Below are 19,584 nucleotides of genomic sequence, written 5' to 3' on the forward strand. Positions count from 1 at the left end.
AAAAAAGTAAGTGAAATTAACATAGAATTAACAATCAGAAAAGAGAAGGATGACACAAAGGCCAAAAACAACGATAAAATTATAATCCATCCTTCCATACAAATATAAATGCGAAAAGCCCAAGTAAAATATTCACAAATGGACTTTTCCAAATCAAAAGTAACCAGATAGAGTTGATACCACTCTTATAAAAAAGGCTCAATGATAGGAAATCTATTACCATAAAACTTCAGATAAACTGTCATTAGTACAAGATATCAAAACAGTATTTCACAAAGTTTAAAACACAATTAAATTTTTAAAATTCTTCCAAAACAAGAATAAAAGTATACTTTGTTGATAAGACAAAACCTATCTACCAATATCATGATTAATGATGAATTAATAGAGGCATTTCTATTAAAATCACTATTGAAAATAAATCATTATTATCTTATATAGTTCTAGAAATTCTACTTCACACAATGAGATATGAAACAGAAATGAGTCCTAAATACTGAAAGAGATATAAAAAGTATTATTATATACAAAAAACATTACAGACTCAAAGGAATCAGCTAAAAACTTACTAGAAATTTTCTCGGTTTCCAGAAAAAAATTTTAATTTATTTTAATTAATTAATTTATTTTTTTTAAAAAGAGACATGTTTATTCAGCATCACGATCAGACTATTACATTTAGCAATCAACAGCATGGGTGCAAAAAAAAAAAAAAAAAGTCTACATTAAAACCCTTTGTTGGAATGCTTTACACTTTCCACAAAACAGAAACTAAAATAACCTGTTATGCAATTAGTCACAAATACAGTCGAGTTTTTTGCCCATACACTTGAGTATTGTCTAAAACATGTCTTCTTTGTAGCAGCTAGGCCCAGCAACCACTGTGCTTGGCTGAGTCCACAAATCTGTTGTAACCTGTAGCTTCCCTGTCACTTCTCTGGCTCTCCTCTCCTGCTAAGCTTTGTTTCCTGGCAGTAATTAAAATCTTCTGCCACTGCTATAGCTACTGCTGCTGCTGGAACCGCCATAGCCACTTTGGTTTCATGGTTTGGCAAAGTATTGGCCTCCACCACCATAGGGACCAGAGCTTCTGCCTCCAAAATTTCCTCCTTTCATGGGTCCAAAATTTGAAGATTGATTGTGGTAACTGCCAAAATCATCATAGCTTCCACCACCTCCAAAGTTGCTTCCATCATTACCAAATCCATTATAGCCATCCCCACTGCCACCATGTCCACCACACCTCGACTGCCACCAAAGCCACCTCGCCCAATTAAGTTTCCTCCATGGCCAAAGTTGTCATTCCCACCAAAACCACCGCCACGACCACCACCGAAGTTCCCAGGACCACTTCGACCTCTTTGGCTGGAGGAAGCACTAGCCATCTCTTGCTTAGATAAAGCTTTCCTTACTTCACAGTTGTGGCCATTCACAGTACAGCATTTCTGAAGGACAATCTTACTTCACAGTTGTGGCCATTATTCACAGTACAGCATTTCTGAATGACAATCTTGTCTACAGAGTCATGGTCATCAAATGTTACAAAACAAAGCCTTTCTTTTTGCCACTGCCTTGGTCAGTCATGGTTTCAATCACTTCAATTTTCCCATACTGTTCAAAATAATCTCTTAGATGATGTTCTTCAGTGTCTTCTTTAATGCCACCGACAAAAATCTTTTTCACAGTTAAGTGGGCACCAGGTCTTTGAAAATCTTCTCTAGAGACAGTCCTCTTTGGTTCTACAACTCTTCCATCCACCTTGTGTGGCCTTGCATTCATGGCTGCATCCACCTCTTCCACAGTGGCATAGGTGACAAACCCAAAGCCTCTGGAACGCTTGGTATTTGGATCTCTCATTACCACACAGTCCGTAAGTGTTCCCCATTGCTCAAAATGGCTCCTCAGACTCTCATCGGGTGTTTCAAAGCTCAAACCTCCAATGAAAAGCTTCCGCAGCTGTTCAGGCTCTTTGGGAGACTCTGACTTAGACATGACGGCGGTGGGAGGGGAGACTTTGACAATGCTTACTCGGGGGCGTCCACGGGCAGAAAGGATTAATCTAACAAACATATCTCCAGAAAAAATTTTTTATTGAAAAGCTGTTCTTTTGGGGTAAGTTAGAAAAAAAGGTTAACTTTTCTTAAAGACTGTGGAGTGCTATTTTAAAATTTTTTTAGGCAACCAACTACACAAAATCAGAATGTTTAAATGCTCTAATGAAATAAAGGACAATAAGAGAACAATGCAATATCAATAGCTACCTTCATTATTCTAAAAATAACATAGGTGTCAACATTATTGTAGTGTAAGAGGATCCCCAAATTGTCTAATAATTTTCAACTAATTTTTAAGTAAGAAGTATATTTATATGATTAGGCATTTTTAAAGTACAAAAGATTCCACAGTAGTAACTCCTCACCTGTCCTCCACCCACCCATTTCTCCAAATAAAGATCTCAAAATACTTTTTTTTATATATCTATAAGCTTTTGAGGAGATATTTACCAATAGCTTTCCCATTCAGCTAAAAGGAGACTTTTCTTTCAATAAATAATTTATAGTGGATGCTTGAAGCATTAAATAAGGTCATAGAAATAAGATGGAATGTGTTGATATCTGGCAGACTTACTTTAGGGAACAGAAAACTTCCAAGTTCTTAGTGGAAAAGGGTGTTCTGATTGGCATTGTTTACTTTGTGGAACGGGTAGAACCAAACTGGAAGGAACACCCTGATAAATTGCTTGAAGGGGTGAAGTAAGCCCATCCTCTCCAACACTACCGAGCCCACACCAACAACAACAACCACAAGCAAAGGAGGGCAGATGAAGTTAACTACAGGACTCACTTACTAATGTCAGGATATGAGTTTGGAGCCAAAGCTGAACTACCTGGGATAATAAAAAAGAAGCTAGAGTTCTCTTTTCCCACTTACTGCTTAGCTCCTCCCCTAAAAAAAAAAATGTTGAATAAATATATAAAGAATATAGACCTGAACTAGTACCAAATTATCAGCCTGCTCAAAGTCCCCAGAGTCCAGCCTTTGGTACAGACCAGAAGGACAGGACCCAACCTATCCTATTTTATGGCTACAGAAAATGTTTGGTGTTTTGTTCCATCAGTATGTTAGTGTAGGTACACATACCAAGCATTTGCTATCCTTGTACATAAACGTTGACATACTAATACAACACAAAAAGAAAATATTTTTGAATGAAACACAAAAAGATAAAAGCCCTTAAAATACAGTAATCATCGGAATTTAAAGCCAGTATTTTTTCAACACCACCACCACCAACAACAAAATAGCGTGTGAGGGATTGGAAGTAATAGAGGTACATCAGGGAGAAATCAGCAGATATTATTTTGCTTCTTGACATCATTGGGGAAAACAAATTAATGTGTTTCTCTTGCTATTAAAAAAAAAACTAGTATAACAGAAAAAGGTATATAACCTCCATATCAAACTCATACAAACACACAGAGACTCAAACACAATTTGTGCAATACAACGAGAGGAAGATAAAGCAGGAAATATTAAGAAAACATTTTAAAACATTAAGATTATAGAAATAGAATGAAATATTAACAAATTAAACTGTGCCAATAAAAGTCAAGCCCAACAACACTGTAAAAATATAAAAAGAAAACATCAGAGAATTTTTATATTTTACTGGAATACAAAACACTTTTCTAAGCATAACATGAAACCAAGGCAAAACAAACAAAACTGAAATAACTTCATTATATTTTAAAATTTCTTTGTAGCAAAAACAAATAAATCATGAGATAACTGTTAATATCCTTTATATAGGAGAAGCCCTTAAAAACGATAATAAAATAATAATAAATAATAAATAATAAAATAATAATAATTCAAAAATAATAAATAATAAAATAATCCAACAAAAAAACCAAAAGCTATAAATACTGGCTTAACAGAAAAGGATATACAGAGCTAATAAAGATATGAAAAGATGCTCAAGAAGGGAAATGCAACTAAAATAATAATGAGGCTTTTTGTCAATTAATCAAAATTAAAAAGACTGATAACATACAATATTATCAAAAATAAGACAATCTTATATATAATTAGTGGAATGTGAATTGTTACCACCTTGTTGAAAAGTAAATTGACAGTTTCTATCAAATTTTAAATGAATGTCTCCCTTAATTTAAAAATCTATTCCAGGAAATCTATCCTACAGAAGTACTCACAAAAGTAGATGAGATTAAATGTGGAAGAATGTTCAGTGCTGGTAAAGTCAACCAACTAACCAACCAACTATAGACAATACAAATTTCTGGAATGTGGTTAAGTCAATGGTATATCTATAATGGAATGAAGTAGATTTCCATATATTGACATGAAGCATTGTCACTCTCCATATAATGACACTCTGCATTGTGCTGTTGAGTAAAAAACATTTCAGAACATTATTTAAGGTCTAATCTGAAAGTCTAATGGAGGTAGTAGAGAGTATATCCACTTGCAAATGCCCAGAAAGAGAAATGAACAGAGAAAACATAGTGGTAACAGTAGTTACCCCTAGGAAATGAGTTTCAAAAGAGGGGAAATGAATAGGGTATCAGCAAAGGACCTTGATTTTTCGCTTTACACAATATTTTTGAATTTTTTAATAACAAAAATATGACATTCCCATAATCTTTTTTAAACACTTTTTTTTCCATAAAAAAAAAAAAACTTAGATTGGGTCACAAAATAATATGTAAGGCTATTTATAAGGCACATGCTTCAAACAAAATGACTCTGAAAAGAGTTGGACAGAACTTCTATTTGGCAAACTTAAAGTGTGGTAACAATATCAATTGAGGTAAAATTGAAGATAAAAACATGAAGATAGAGCAAAGGGACATTTTGAACTACTCAAAGCTATAACCCACAACTAAAATGTAACAGTCAAAAAACTCTGCCACATGGATTCAGCATTCTTAGTTCCAAAAATGTTATAGCTACAAGGGGAAATGAAAACAGAAAACTAGGAGACTTTAACTTCCCTTTCTCTAAATCTCGAACACATTAAGGACAATAAGAACGTAAATGATTGGAACACATAATTATCAAACACAATACATTCTAAGCAAGAATACACTCTTCAAATGCAGTTGGAGCATTTGAACATTCATCCAAGAGTGAACATACAGAGTCAACTCATTCAAATAGATGTTTCATTCCTAGAAATAACCAAAGATATTAAACCAAGAGCCAAACCTGAAGTGAATACCTGATGGCTTTTACAGCCATCAGAGCATGATCAATTTCCAAAGCAAAGAGTCGTTTTCATTGTCAGTAAATCTTTTTGCCAGGCTACATTTAGGGGAAGGAAAAAGGCATGTTTTGTTGGTTAAATCAAACCAGGCAATCAAGCACTTTCTGATATAGCAGTAGGTTCAGAGAAAAATCTCAAAACTTTGGTAACTCATAAATTATTAAGTAATCAGGCATTCCAGTAAAACTGTATCACCACTGTCATAAATTCTTCCCACTGCAGAATCACTCAGCCTACGAATGTCAACAAGAGTCTCTGAATGTCAATGCTGTACTATTCTCAATCAAGCTGACAGAACACGTCTAAACTGACTTCCAAAGAACAGGGTACCAGTTTACCTTTGTTTTTTCATTTAATTTTTTTTTAACAAAACACATGCACATGGCTAAAAATCAAACAGTGCTAAAAATGTTTAATGAAACAACTACATGACCCATTTCTAGCCTCTGGCAGTCTAGCAGTCCAGAAGCAACTACTGTATTTTTCTGGTAACTCCCTACCATTTTTAATTAGTATACTATTTCTGTTTCTTTTCTTCCTTCCTTCCTCTCTCTTTTTCTTTCTTTTCTTTCTCTCTCCCACTCTCTCTCTCTCCCACTCTCTCTCTCTCTCTTTCTTTTTTTCAGCCAGGTAGTTTTGAGTCTTTGTTTTTTTTTTACTTGAAGTATAGTTGACATAAAATATTAGTTTCAGGTTTCAAGATAGTGATTCGACAATTATACACATTACAATTCACCATGTAGTTACCATCTGTCAACATGCAATTATTACAATATTACTGATTATATTCCCTATGCTGTACTTTTCATCTCCATGGCTTACTTTATGCTATTTCTTGACTTATCTATTCTATACATTATCAATAACACCCTTTATGATAAATAAGGATTCAGCTTTATAACACGAACCCAAACGCCCCTTGTTCATCTTCTCAAAGTAAATATTGGTTCATATTTATACCACTAACACTCAGATATTATCCCATCAGTACACTGCATACCACTATTCCCTGAGCAAGTTCAGAACTAGGTGAAGAAAAAAAAAAAAAAAAACAGGGGAAGCTGACAACTGAAAATTGAGGTATCATCTTTATTATCAATAAGGCATTTAACATGACTAAAGTAAACAGCAAAATGGGCTTCCTAATACTGCACCCCAAAATCAAACTTACCTGCCTAATCACAGGCTGCTCTGGACAACCACAGGCCTCCCCCCACAGAAGCAGAGCCTGCCCTGCTAATCTTACTGCATGGTTGACAGAGCAGACCAGAATGTACCCTCTCTGCAGGCAGGGAGATCTGAAAAGAGAAGACAGAAGGGACTGAGGCACCCATGCCCGGTGTCTTCTCCCAAACTCATTAACTACATCAGTTACTTTGCTTTCCTTGGGTGTGAAAGAGGAACACACTGAGGCTGAGAGTGTTATTTTTTTCCAGCTTTACGGAGGATATAATTGATGTATAATATTGTGCAACTTTAAGATGTACAACATATTGATTTGATAAACTTGTGTTCTGAGAACTGATCACAGTAAGGTTAGTTCACACTTCCATCACACCACATAATTACCATTTCTTTTTTGTAGGGAGAACATTTAAGATACACTCTTAGTACTTTCAAGTATAAAATACAGTGTTGTTAACTATAATCACAATGCTGAATATTAGATTCCCAGAATTTATTCATCTTTTAACTGAAAGTTTATACCCTTTGACTAACATCTTCCCATTCCTACCACCTCCCCACCCCAGCCCCTGGCAACCAACATTCTGCTTTATTTTTTTAGTTTGGCTTTTTAGAGTCCACATATAAGTAAGTTCATAGAGTATCTGTCCTTCTCCATCTGACTTTTTTCACTTAGCATAACACCTTCAAAATACCTCCACATTGTCACAAATGGCAGGATTTCCTTCTTTTTCATGGCTGAATAATATTCCATTGTGTATATATATCACATCTTCTTTATTCATTCATCAGCTGATGGACACTTAGGTTGTTTCCATATCCTGGCTATTATAAATAATGCTACAATACATATATGAGTACAGAGATCTCCTCAAGATCCTATTTTCATTTCCCTTGGATATACACCTAGAAGAGGGATTGCTGGATCACATGGTAGATCTATTTTTAATTTTTTGAGGAAATTCCATACTATTTTCCACAGTGGCTGTACCAATTTACATTTCCACCAATGGTGCACAAGAGTTCCGTATTTTCCATATCCTCATGAACACTTACCTCTTGACATTTCATGAGAACTATGTAACAAGGATGAGGTGATAGATCATTGTGGTTTTGACTTGTATCTTCCTGATGATTAGTGATGCTGAACTTTTCTTCATGTACCTGTGGGCCATTTGTTGTCTTCTTTATAAAAATGTCTACTCAGGTCTGTTCCACATTTTTTTAAATTAGATTGAGCTGTATGAATTCCTTACATGTTTTGGATATTAATTCCTTATGAGATATATGATTTGCAAATATCGTCTCCCATTCCAAAGGTTGCTTTTTCACTTTTTGACTATTTATTTCACTGTGCAGAGGTTTTTTAATTTGATATAGTCCCACTTAATTATTTTTGCTTTTGTTGCTTATGCTTTTGATGCCATATTAAAAAAAAAAATCATTTGCAAAACCAATGTCAAGGAGCTTTCTCCCTGTGTGTTCTTCTAGGAGTTTTACAGTTTCAAGTCTAATTAAGTCTTTAATCCATCTTGAGTTATTTCTGTAAGTGTTGTAAGATAGGGGTCCAATACCAATGAATATTCAATAGCATGTGAATATCCAGTTTTCCCATTACCACTTACTGAAAAGAGTATCCTCAATGGGAAATTGAGTAGTCTTGGTTCCCTTGTCAAATAGTAGTTGATCATATATGAAGGGGGATCTTTCTGGGCTTGATTCAGTTCCACTGATCTGTGTGTCTATTTTTATGCCAGTGTAATACTGCTTTGAGTACTACAGATTTATAATATAGTTTAAAATCAGCACTTTCATGCTTCTAGCTTTGGTCCTCTTTCTCATGATTGCTTTGGCTATTTGGAGTCCTTGTGGTTCCATTCAACTTTTAGGACTGTTTGTCCTATTTCTGTGAAAAATACCATTGGATTGCATTGAATCTACAGATGACTTTGGATAGTATGGGCATTTTAACAATACTAATTCTTCCCATCCAACACAGGATATCTTCCATTTATTTGTGTCTTCTTCAATTTGTTTCATCATAGTCATATAGTTCTCAGTGGATAGGTCTTTCACCTCCTTGCTTCAATTTATTCATAAGCACCTTATTTTTTTGACACAATGGTGAATGGGATGGTTTTATTTCTCTTTAACTTAGTTCACTGTTAGGATATACATACACAACTAATTCCTGTATGTTGACCTTGTATCCTGCAACTTTACCAAATTCATTGATTAGTTCTAACAGTTTTTTTGGAAGTCTGTAGGACTTTTTACTTAAAAGATGATATCAAAAAATAAATAAAAGATCATATCATATCAAACAAAGACAATGTCACTTTTTCTATTGTGATTTGGATGCCTTTTATTTCTTTGTCTTGCCCAGATGATCTGGCTAAGACTTCCAGTACTTGTTAAATAAGAGTGGTAAGACTAGACATCCTTATTTCTTATCCCAGGTGAAAAGCTGTCAACATTTTGCCAATGAGTATGATGTAACCTATGGGTTTATCATATATGGCCTTTATTATGTAGAGGTACATTCCTCCTATACTCAATTTGTTGAAAGGTTTTTAGCAAGAAAGTATGTCGTATTTTGTCAATGCCTTTTCTACATATATTGAGAGGATCATGATTTTATCTTTCATTTCATTAATATGGTGTATCACATTTATATACTTGCTTATATTGAACCATCCTTGCATTCTAGGGATAAAACCACTTGATTATGGTATATGATCTTTTTAATGTGCTGCTGAATTCAGTTTGCTAGTATTTTTGTTGAAAATTTGTGCATCTATATTGATCCAAGGATTTGGACTGTAATTTTCCTTTTTTCCTGTATCTTCATCTGGCTTTAACATCAGAGGAATGCTAACCTTGTAAAATGAGTTTCCGAGTGTTCTCTTCAATTTTTTGAAGAATTTAAGAAGGACTGGCATTAGTTCTTTAAATGTTTGGTGGAACTCACTAGTTAAACCATCTGGTTGTGAACTTTTCTAAGTTGGGAGATTGTTGATTGCTGATTCAATCTCCTTCCTTGTTATTGGCCTATTCAGATTTTCTATTTTATCATGACTTAGTCCTAATAGATTGTAGGTTTCTAGAAATTTATCTGTTTACTCTAGGTTATCCAATTTTTTAGCATAAAATTGTCCACAGTAGTCTCTTATAAACCTTTGTACTACTGTGGTAACAGTTGTAATGTCTCCTCTCTCGCTTCTGATTTTATTTATGTGAATATTCTTTTTCCATAGTCTAACTAAAGGTTTGTCAGTTTTGCTTATATTTTCAAGAAACCAATTCCTATTTCTTCGAACTTTTTTATTGTGTTGCTGATGTCTGTTTTATTTATCTGCCCTGATCATTGTTATTTCCTTCCCTTATTAACTTTGGGCTTGGTTTACTCTTCATTTTCTACTTCCTTGAGGTGTAAAGTTATGTTGTTTAAGATCTTTAATTTTCTTAATGTAGATGTTTATTGCTTTATACTTCCTTCTTAGGACTGCTTTTGCTGCATTACATAAGTTTTAGTTTGTTGTCTTTCCATTTTGTTTGTTTCAAGATATTTTTGATAGCCCAATGGTTGCTTTCAGGAATGTGTTGCTTATTAATTTCCACATATTTGTGAATTTTTTAGCTTTCCTCTTGTTGATGATTCCTAGTTTCACACCATCGTGGTCATAAAAGATACCTGGTATTATTTCAATCTTCCTATATAGTATATAGTACAAGTAATCACATCCCTTTAATGTCCTCCAAGAGTAATGTGCTACTCTCCCAGTCTCTTATGCCCACTCTCACAAGTTAATACTATGGATGAGGTAAGAGAGAATGGGTCCTCCACAACTGGGAAAGCCAGGGGCCCACTCACCACTCTCAATTCCCCTCATGGGATAAACCACGGGCTGAAAACATTTATCTGGCCCTAAGCTGTGCCACTGTGGGTGAGGAGTGATGTGGGCAAAGTCAAATCGTTCCTCTTACCCTCTCCAATGTGTCCAAACTCATATACTTTTGCTCCAACACTGTGCTGGAAATTCTCTACTGGAAACCTGGACTTCCACAAAGGTTCTTTCATCTTGTGGGTGACTGTCTAAGACAGTATTTTCCAGGGACTTACAGACTGCAGCCCAGAAGGGCTAGAGACAGAAACAGGCCACTGCAGAGTCCACAGCCAGCACCGAAGTCTTTATGCCTATTACCTAACACACAGTGTGCAAAGCTCCTTCCTGGTCCCTTGACATATGATGCCGTATCACTCAGCTCCCACAAAGGCACTTCTGTGCATAAATGGATACCAAATTGTTATTGTTGAGGGGAGGGTGGGGCACAAATGAGGAACATCTTATTCAGCCATGTTGCTGAAGTCACTCAAAACCCAGGAGTGCTGAAATTCCTCTACAAGGAAACAATGACGTGGGGAATAAGTATTCCTTGCCAACAATTAACACAAAACACTGTTGATTTCAAAGCTAAGTACTAAGAGTATATTTTCTTTCTTATATAGCCTTTGTTTTCACTACAGCAAACACTTGCCTTTCTTCTTACACAATTGGCCTCTGTCATATCAACATTCAATCCCTGACTGAAAAAAAAAAAAAAAAAGCTATTATGCCATTTCAAGTTCCTGCTTTCTCTAGAAAACTTCCTTCAGGGTTCCCTTACTCCAAATAAACTGATTATTCGCCTGGCTGGTACACAACTGTTTATCTTGGAATTTCTCTTTGACATTCTTCTGTGTCCTAGATTACGATTCTTTCTCTTTTTTTGGTTTCCTTCCTCATTTGCCAGAACATTACATTAGATTACTTCCTAAGAAAATATAAATAAAAGATAATTTTGCTGAGCCTCTGAATGTCTGAATTGTTTTTACTGTGCCCTCCCACTTGGCTGATACTTCAGCAGACTTCTAATTTGAGAATCTTTCAGAACATGAAACTATTACTCCCCTGTCTTTCAGAATTCAGTTTTCAATCTCATTCTTTTATAGGTGATCTATTTTTGGTTTTGTTTGCTTTGGGTTTGTTTTTCTTTTGTTTTGTTTTTGTCTCTGGAAGCTATTAAGGTTTTTCTTCACCAAGTACTCTGTAATTTCACAATTGTCCACTTTCTCTACTTTCTTTCTCTAAAGATTTAAATTAGCTGGATTTAAAAATCTTTAATTGATTCTCTCAGGCTTTTATCTTTCTCTCATTTTTCTGTCTCAGTCTTTGGGCTCCGCTTCCTCTGAAAACTGTCCAACTTTATGTAAGAATTCCTCTATAGTTCAGTTACATGTGCAACAAGGGAAACAGCATACTATGGTTAGGATAGGGAGACAGGCATCTCACAGGATGAGCAAATACATATATCAAAAGTCCTATCTTCTCACCTTCGACCTGGAGAAATAGGCAACTGCTTGCTGAAGCTTTGCTGGCCAAATGAGAGAACCAGACAGATAGGACAACAATCTAGCCTCTCCATGACTACAGTAAACGTAACTCCATATTCTGTCTCATGCTTCAGCCCACTCTCAGCTATAACCAGTGTTTCCAAATCTGAGCTGCAAACTGATGTGTTTCAGGTTCTGCCCACCTAAGAAACAGTCTTCTTGTTCACATCCCATCAGTTTGCTCTGTAAGTTGTGGATCCCACCACTGTCTACTATTTTCTGTCCTCTTTCAGTTTTTCATAACTGGCTAAAATCTTTAGCTACTGTTGAAATCTCCTGTATTTCTCACTTCAAGATTTATTCCTTGGGAATGCAAACTGGTGCAGCCACTCTGGAAAACAGTATGGAGGTTCCTCAAAAAACTGAAAATAGACCTACCCTACAACCCAGAAATTGCACTACTAGTATTATCCAAGGGATACAGGTACACTGTTTCGAAGGGGCACATGCACCCCAATGTTTATAGCAGCACTATCAACGATAGCCCAAGTATGGAAAGCGCCCAAATGTCCATCGATGGATGAATGGATAAAGAAGTGGTATATATATACAATGGAGTATAACTCGGCAGTCAAAAAGAAGGGAATCTTGTCATTTCCACGTGGATGGAACTAGAGGGTATTATGCTAAGCAAAATTAGAGAAAGACAAATATCATATGACTTCACTCATATGAGGACTTTAAGACACAGAACAGATGAACACAAGGGAAGGGAAGCAAAAATAATATAAAACAGGGAGGGGGACGAAACATAAGAGACTCTTAAATATGGGGAACAAAGAGATGGTTACTGGAGGGGTTGTGGGAGGGGGGACGGGTAAATGGGTCAGGGGCATTAAGGAATCTACCCCTGAAATCATTGTTGTGCCATATGCTAACTAACTTGGATGTAAGTTAAAAAAAAAAAAATTATTCCCTATGTATTCCTTTCTATTTTGAGAGGTTTTGGCAGACAAAGAAGATAAATGAATACTATAATCCACCATTTTTTATAGATTTTTTTTCCCAATACATATTTTTACTCTGAACTTCATTAACTTGTAATAACTATGATGGTTACCTTTATGTGTCCACTTGTATGGGACACTGAGTGCCCATGATCTGTACTGAAACATTATTCTGAGCATTTCTGTGAGGGTGCTTTTTTTTGGTCATTTAAATTAATTAGACTGGTCATTAATTAATAGACTGATTTAGGTCATTAAATTAATAGACTGAGTAAAGGAGATTGCTTTCCTAATGTAGATGGACCTTGTCCTATCAGTTGATGGCCAGAAAAGAACAAAAAGCCTGATCCTCCCCTGAGTAAGAAAGAATTACTCCTGCCTGCCCGTCTTCAATCTAAGGCTGGTTTTTCCTTCCTCCTGACTTGAACTAAAGCACTGACTCTTCATGGGTATTGAGCCTGCTGGCTTCCAGACTAGAACTATCATCAACTCTCCTGGTTCTCAGCCTTTGGACTCTGGCTAGAACTGCACCATCATCTCTCCTGGATCTGCAGCTTGCAAACTGCAAATCTTGGGCCTCTCAGCCCCTGTAACTGTGTGAGTCAATTTCTTATAATTAATAAATGAATGAATACACACACACACACACACACACACACACACACACACACACACTTCCTATTGGTTCTGTTTCCCCAGAAAACCCTGACTAATGCAGATAATGATACCAAGAGTGGTTTTAGAGGAACAGGTTTTAAGGATGAGTTTTCTGAATTCGTTCCTGGGCCTCTGGAATTGGATCTCTTATCTGACTACATTTGAAGATGTTAGTGCTCTATTTGCAATAACAGAGTACTGAGAGCCCATAGCATGATCTGACAGGAAGATATGCAAAATATCACCACTGTTTATTCCTAATCAACCATTTATAAGAATCAAGGATCTGCATAATTGTGCATATGATACCTTCAAACATTTCTTATTAAATTAATAAGTACGACATCAGGTAGTTACTCCTAATATCACCGGACAAAGTAGGGAATGAAAAGAGCTTATTGCGCAGAAATTTGAACTCTCAGCTCAAATACAGCAAAAATAACCTGAGAGCTTCTAAGTGTCCCCAGAAGGGGACCTTAATCTTTTGCAGTCACAGGGTTGAGACCTCTGAAAATCAAACCCAGAATTTCATCCTTCAACTGGTGAGATTACAACACAAGTTGGACCTCCCAGACTTGCAGGGTACCTACCATTAAAATGAGGGCATTAGGGAGAAAGAATGTGATCCTAAAACTTGTCTTGGGGATGTGTGGGAAGACCCTGATATCTGTAGAAGCAGAAAAGTTCTAGGTCAAATGAACAAGAGTCTAACCTGAATTGTTGAGCCCCTAAAGACTGATGAGTCTTCCTTGCCAGTGGAGGCAGTTTCCTTACCCTTAAAAGAAAAGGCCTTTCCACTCCCAAGTAAAGAGATTAGCATTACATTGCCAGAGGAAATTGTAATGGCCTCCAAGGAGGAAGTTGCCTTCCAAGACAATGCTGATTCACCTCAGGACTCACCCCCACCTGGCGCCCATCTTTGCTTTTGGACCTATCACTAGACTCAAGTCTCAGCAGGCCCCTAAAAGTATGACCTGTGAGGAGGTGTACCAAAAGAGCTACTTGAAGGGTGCATGGATGGTTCAGTTGGTTAAGCATCCGACTTCGGCTCAGGTCATGATCTCACAGTTTGTGGGTTCAAGCCACGTGTTGGGCTCTGTCCTGACAGCTCAGAGCCTGGTGCCTGCTTTGGATTCTGTTTCCCTCTCTCTCTGCCCCTCCCCCACTCACACTCTGTCTCCATCTCTCAAAAAATGAATAAATATTTTTTTAAAAAAGGGAGCTACTTGAGTTTTCTAATTTATCCAGACAGAAGTGCAGGGAACATGTGTAAGAATGGATATAAAGGGTGTGGGATAATGGTAGAAGGAACATAAAGTTGGATCAGGCCAAATTTACTGTTATGTATGGGCTACTAAGTAGAGATTCTACATGTAATGCTGCAGGTCAGGGATTTATTAAGAGCTTTAACAGTTTGTTGGTTAATTAGCTGAAACATGGACCAAAAGTTAACTCATCCTGAGGAAGTTGGAAATGCTGGACCTGTCTTGGTTTAAGGTAAAAGAAATGATTCAAAAGCTTAGTTAAGATTGGAATGTTAAGAATGGGTTATTTCAGACCCACTCACTCACTCTGGGAAGGTCCAGCAGACACACCTTCCACAATAACTGTGAGAAATAAATTTGTGTGGGGAACCCCAGCAGGCCTAAATGGCTCTGTCATCACTCTTCTCTGTAGGCCACTTGATATTAGGAACTACAGTCACTGAATTGTAAAACCTAAATGCCACAGAAGTAACTGAATGCCAAATGGCCAGGGCCAAGTGCAGTGGCACTCAATGACAAAGGCAGGGTGGATATGGCTACCATAATAAATAGCAAAGTCAAAGGAGCAATCATAAAAGTCCAACTTGCACAGACCTATGGCATTAGTTAGTTGATCATGGTATTCCTAGAAATAAAAACGGAGGAAGCCTACCAGTAAATTCTTACTACATCTGTAGAAGCAGGAAAGTTCTAGGTCAAGTGAACAAAACGGTGTCATGGGCCCTCAATCAATTACCAGACTTGAGCCATATTACAGACCCAGAAGCCTTTAACTGAAGGAAAGGATGAGTCCCGTTCAGGCAGTACCCTGATACACTAACAAAAATTTATATTGGTAATCTTTCTCCCATCCATCCCCAATAGGACCTATGGCCTTTTACCAGGGTAACTGAGCACTGTGGAAAAGGAAAATAATCAGATCTTTCAGGGACTACTGGATGCTGGCTCTGAATTGACACTGCTTCCAGGAGACCCAAAACATCATGGTGGCCTACCAGTCAGAGTAGGGAGCTATGGAGGTCAGGGGATCAATGGAGTTTCAGCTCAGGTCATCCTCATAGTGGGCCCAGTAGTTCCCTGAACCCCATCCCAGTTCTAGAATGCATGACTGGAACAGACATAATCAACAGCTAGCAGAATCCCCACATTGGCTCCCTGACCTGTGGAGTCAGGGTTATTATGGTGGGAAAGGCCAAATGGAAGCCATTAGAACTGCCACTTCCTAGGAAAACAGTACACCAAAAGTAATACCACAATCCAGGAGTCTCTGCAGAGATCAATACCACCACTAAGGACTGGAAAGATATTCCAATACAACTAAGCTATTTGGCCTGTGCAGAAGACAGACCTTGGAGAACAACAGCAGATTACAAGCTTAAGCAGCTGGTAGGTGTAATTGCTGCTGTAGCTACTGTGGTTTTACTGCTTGAGCAAATTCACATATCTCCCGGCACCTGGTATGCAGCTACTGAATAGGCAGATACTATTTTCTCCACACTGGTTAATAAGGATCCCCAGAAGCAGTTTGCTGGCAAGGCCAGCAATACACCTTCACTGTCCTCTCTCAGGGGTATAGCAACTCTCCAGTCCTACATCATAATTTAGTTTGCAGGGATCTTAATCAACTTTTCCTTCCACAAGATATCACTCTGGCCCACTACATTGATGACATTATCTGATTGGATCTAGTGTGTAAGAAGTAGCAATACTGTAGACTAACTGGTAAGACATTTGCATGTCAGTGGAAAGTAAATCAGACAAAAATTCAGGAGTCTTCTACCTCAGCAAAATTTCTAGGGCATCAGTGGTGCGGGACATATCTAGATTTCCCTTCAAAAATGAAAGATAAGTTTTTACATCAGGCAACCAAAAGAGAAGTAAGACAATTAGTGGGCCTCTGAATTTGGGGGGCAACACATTCCTAATGTGGGCATGTTACTCAAGCCCATTTACCATGTAACTTGAAAAACTGCTCATAGAGCATGGACCAGAGCAAGAGAAGGCTGAAACAGGTCCAGGATGCCACAGAAACTGCTCTGCCAACTGGCCCCTTGCTCCACTAGATCCAATGGTGCTTGAAATGTCAGTGGCAGATAGGGATGCTGTCTGGAGCCTCTGGCAGTTCCTTAGAGGTAAACAGCACTACAGACCCTTAGGATTTTGGAACAAAACCCTGCCATCCTCTGCAGATAACTACTCTCCTTTTCAGATACAGCTTAGGCCTTACTAGACTGAACACTTAACCATAAGCCACCAGGTTACCATGACACCTGAATTACCCATCATAAACTGGGTGTTATCTGACCCACCATACTTTAAAGTCTAGCATGCACAGCAACATTCCACCATCAAATGAAAGTGGCAGATACATAGTACAGCCTGAGCAGGTCCTGAAGATAACAGTAAGTTGCATAAAGAAATAGTCTAAATACCCTGGTCTCCATTCTTGCTTAACCGCTTTCTCTCTCTCAGCCTCTGGACTGGAACTACACCATCAGCTCTTCTGAGTGTCCAGCTTGCCTACTGAAGATATTGGCTCTTAAGACTTGTTAACCGACATAAACATGTAAGCTAATTCCATACAAGAAATCTTACATACACACATATACAGACATCCTATTAGTTCTGTTTCTCTAGAGAAACCTGACTAATACACTGACCAGTATCTCTCACTTATATGTCCAGACCAAAAACAAATACCAAAAATAACTGAAATGTGAAAATGTTTAGGAAAAGGTTTAAAGCCTTTACCACACTGAGCAGAACATACAACCCCACAGCAAAAAGCTACCTGGACATAAGGAAGGAATAAATATTATTCTACTTTTATTAATTTAAATCTACCCTAGTGGCTCTCTTTATAAACTCATTGCTTGTATTCTCTCAAGATTCATATGCTGAAGCCCTAACCCTGATATAGTAGTATTTGGAGATAAAGATTTTGGGAGGTAATTAGGGTTAGATGAGGTCATGAGGGTGGAACCCTGGTCTGATGGAATTAGTGCCTTTATAAGAAAAGAAAACCAGAGAGTTTGTGCTCACTTTCTCTCTCTCCCTCTCTTTCTCTCTCTCTCTCCATGTGCACACAGAATAAGGGTCATGTGAGCACACAGCAAGACGACAGCCACCTATGAGCCCAGAGAAGACTGCAGGCATAGGGATCAGGCAGAAGAAACTCCCATCTATGCCCCCTGAGATCCTGAAAGGGCCCAAAAGCAGTTCTAGCTTCTTCACAGCCACAGTCTGCCAACAGTCCTAAGGGCCCAGGGCCCCAGTGGGGGACACTCTTGTCTACAACCCTAGTATTTCTAAAAGGACACTCTACTTGGCTCTATCCCTAACAACTGCACTCTGTGAATATACTTTCTGGCACAGGGACCCAAAATGAGACTCTCCCAGCTGTAACCCCAGAAATCCTGAAGGGCCTTACACTTGGCTCCAGTCATATCACAGCCACAGCCCACCACTAGATCCATCAACCAAGGAACCAATCTCCTGCATTCCCAAAAATTCTGAAAGGGATCTATACTCAGTTTCAGCAACTCCAAGCCTCAGTCCTCAAGCTGTCCTGCCAGCTTTTGGGGAACCAAGAGCAGATGCTCATGTCTACACATCAAGAGATCCTGAACTAGCCCTATATTCAGCTCCCAGCCCATCCAGCCAGTTAGGGACCCATCCTGGCCACCCAGGGATCCATCCAGTGAACAGAGAGCAGTATTCTCAGGTATCTGATGGGAGCCACACCAGTCCATGCACCTAGTAATAGGCCTGGTGTCTGAAGACCCAACTGTGGACTCTGAAGCAGACCCTTGTCTCAAGGCCACCTTACCTCCTGAACAAGGTACTACTACAGGAAGTTCAATCCACTCAGAGACCAGTCACGATTTATGCCCACCCAAGCTCCTGATAACAGGCCCACCAATCACAGACCCCACTGTGGAGACAGACTTGTAACCAGCTCCAACCCAGCCTAAAATTCCAAGGTAATCCCATCAATACTGAAAACAGACAGGAGGTCTTTACCTGATGAAACCAGTATGTAAAGACTAGAAGAGGGGCGCCTGGGTGGCTCGGTCGGTTAAGCGTCCAACTTCGGCTCAGGTCACGATCTCACACTCCGTGAGTTCGAGCCCCGCGTCGGGCTCTGTGCTGACAGCTCAGAGCCTGGAGCCTGTTTCAGGTTCTGTGTCTCCCTCTCTCTCTCTGCCCCTCCCCTGTTCATGCTCTGTCTCTCTCTGTCTCAAAAATAAATAAACATTAAAAAAAAAAAAAAAAGACTAGAAGAGGTGTTTATTCCTTCAAATACATAGCCACCAATGCAATACTACATAAGCATCAGGCAAATATGGCATCACCAAAGGAAACTAATAAAGTGCAAATAAATGACCCCAAAGAAATGAATATCTATAGGTTACCTGACAAAGAATTCAAAATAATCATCATAAAGAACCTGAATGAAATGAAAGAAAACAGAGACTACTAAACAAAATCAGAAAAACAATCAATGAACAGAATGAGTTTAAGAAAGAAGTAGAAACCATTAAAAGGAACCAAACAGAAATCCTGGACCTGAAGAATACAATAACAGAAATGAAAACTTCAATACAGAGCTTCAAGAACACATTTACTCATCCAGAAGAAAGAATCAGCAAACTCAAACACTGTTTGAAATTAGCCAGTTAGAGAGACAAAAAATAAAAAAAGAATGAAAAAGAGTGAAGAAAGCCTATGTGAACCATTATGGGACACCATCAAGCAAACAAACATTCATATCAGAAGATATGATTCAAATCAGAAGATTTCCTCAGA

General features: G+C 38.0%; 1 protein-coding gene, 1 long non-coding RNA gene and 1 pseudogene across 3 annotated transcripts in view; 1 reads left to right on the plus strand and 2 right to left on the minus strand.

The window, feature by feature from the left end:
* ADAM9 (ADAM metallopeptidase domain 9) overlaps positions 1–19,584 on the minus strand; it is a 145,243-nt gene that overhangs the window by 18,592 nt on the left and 107,067 nt on the right. Inside the window, exon 17 of one of the 2 annotated variants that reach the window (XR_006596512.1) lies at positions 6,459–6,585. The exons of the other annotated variant lie outside the window; for it this stretch is intronic. The gene's annotated coding sequence lies outside the window, so the exon portion shown is untranslated. The remainder of the gene's footprint in view (positions 1–6,458; positions 6,586–19,584) is intronic. 2 annotated transcript variants of the gene reach the window in all.
* LOC109498844 lies at positions 899–3,599 on the minus strand (annotated as a pseudogene).
* Positions 15,894–18,901, plus strand: LOC123384840. Its single transcript, XR_006596514.1, has 3 exons — positions 15,894–16,161; positions 17,248–17,341; positions 17,865–18,901. It is a non-coding gene; the product is annotated as an uncharacterized LOC123384840 (long non-coding RNA).

Source organism: Felis catus, chromosome B1 (genome assembly GCF_018350175.1).
Source record: "Felis catus isolate Fca126 chromosome B1, F.catus_Fca126_mat1.0, whole genome shotgun sequence".
In the NCBI taxonomy this organism is placed as follows: Eukaryota; Metazoa; Chordata; class Mammalia; order Carnivora; family Felidae; genus Felis; species Felis catus.